This window comes from Egretta garzetta, unplaced genomic scaffold, assembly GCF_000687185.1.
Source record: "Egretta garzetta isolate BGI_Z169 unplaced genomic scaffold, ASM68718v1 scaffold390, whole genome shotgun sequence".
NCBI lineage: Eukaryota > Metazoa > Chordata > Aves > Pelecaniformes > Ardeidae > Egretta > Egretta garzetta.
Window position 1 is genome coordinate 36,829 of NW_009258382.1, and position 921 is coordinate 37,749.

Sequence of the window (921 nt, forward strand, 5' to 3'; positions counted from 1 at the left end):
CCCCCCCGCGCCGGGCCTTCCCCCCGCCCAACCGCCGCCGGGACCCCCCCAGCCCACGCCCTGCAGATCCGCACCTCGGTCCCCAGCGGCGCCGCTCCCGCGCTTGCTTTTCCAGGATCAGCCCTACGGCGTTTGTCTGCTTGTACGTCAGAGACGGGGAATAATCAGGAAATAATCCCCACGGAACCGAAGGCATGTGGATGTGTCAGGGGAGCGTTTAATAGGGCTCCACCTGGCACGTCATCCGCTAGTTTGAAATGGTAGAAACAACTTCCCTACATGCTCAAATCTTGGGTACAGCTGACTTTTTTTTTTTTTCTTTTTAAAGGATTTTCAGATAATTTGTTTAAAAAAAAAGAAAAAAAAATAAATCTGTGTTTAATCATTCACTCAGCCCCGTTGCTGCCCCAAGCTCTCATTTCTTTTATCTTTACTTCCCTGAACATTAAAAAAAAAAAAAAAAGTCCAATAAATGCGGTCAAAACACGTAGAAGACACCACCAGGCCTTACGTTCTCTGCGCTCCACAAAATTTTCTAGGCATACAGCTACCGACCCCCCTGTCGAATTAGGCCATCAAGAATCTTCGTCCAAGAAAAAACGGCAGAGCATTTCGTACCTAAGCCAGGAACGAGCAGTTGGGAGCAGTTCCTAATATTTCGCTCTGGAGGGCGGAATTCCAGCTCTCCCTCCACACCCGAAGATCCAGTCCCTTCCGCCCAGAACCCCACTTGTTACTGGGATCCCAGCTTCCCCCCCACGTCTTTCTCTCCTAACAGCACAGGCCTACGCAAGTCACAAATATAAAGCTTTTACAAATTGTGGACAAACCAGCTGCCTAAAGGAAAACAAATCCCTTGCGGTGCCGCTCCCATCCGCCACCGGCGAGCGGTGCCACCGGCGGCCGCGCGCCGCTGCCCGC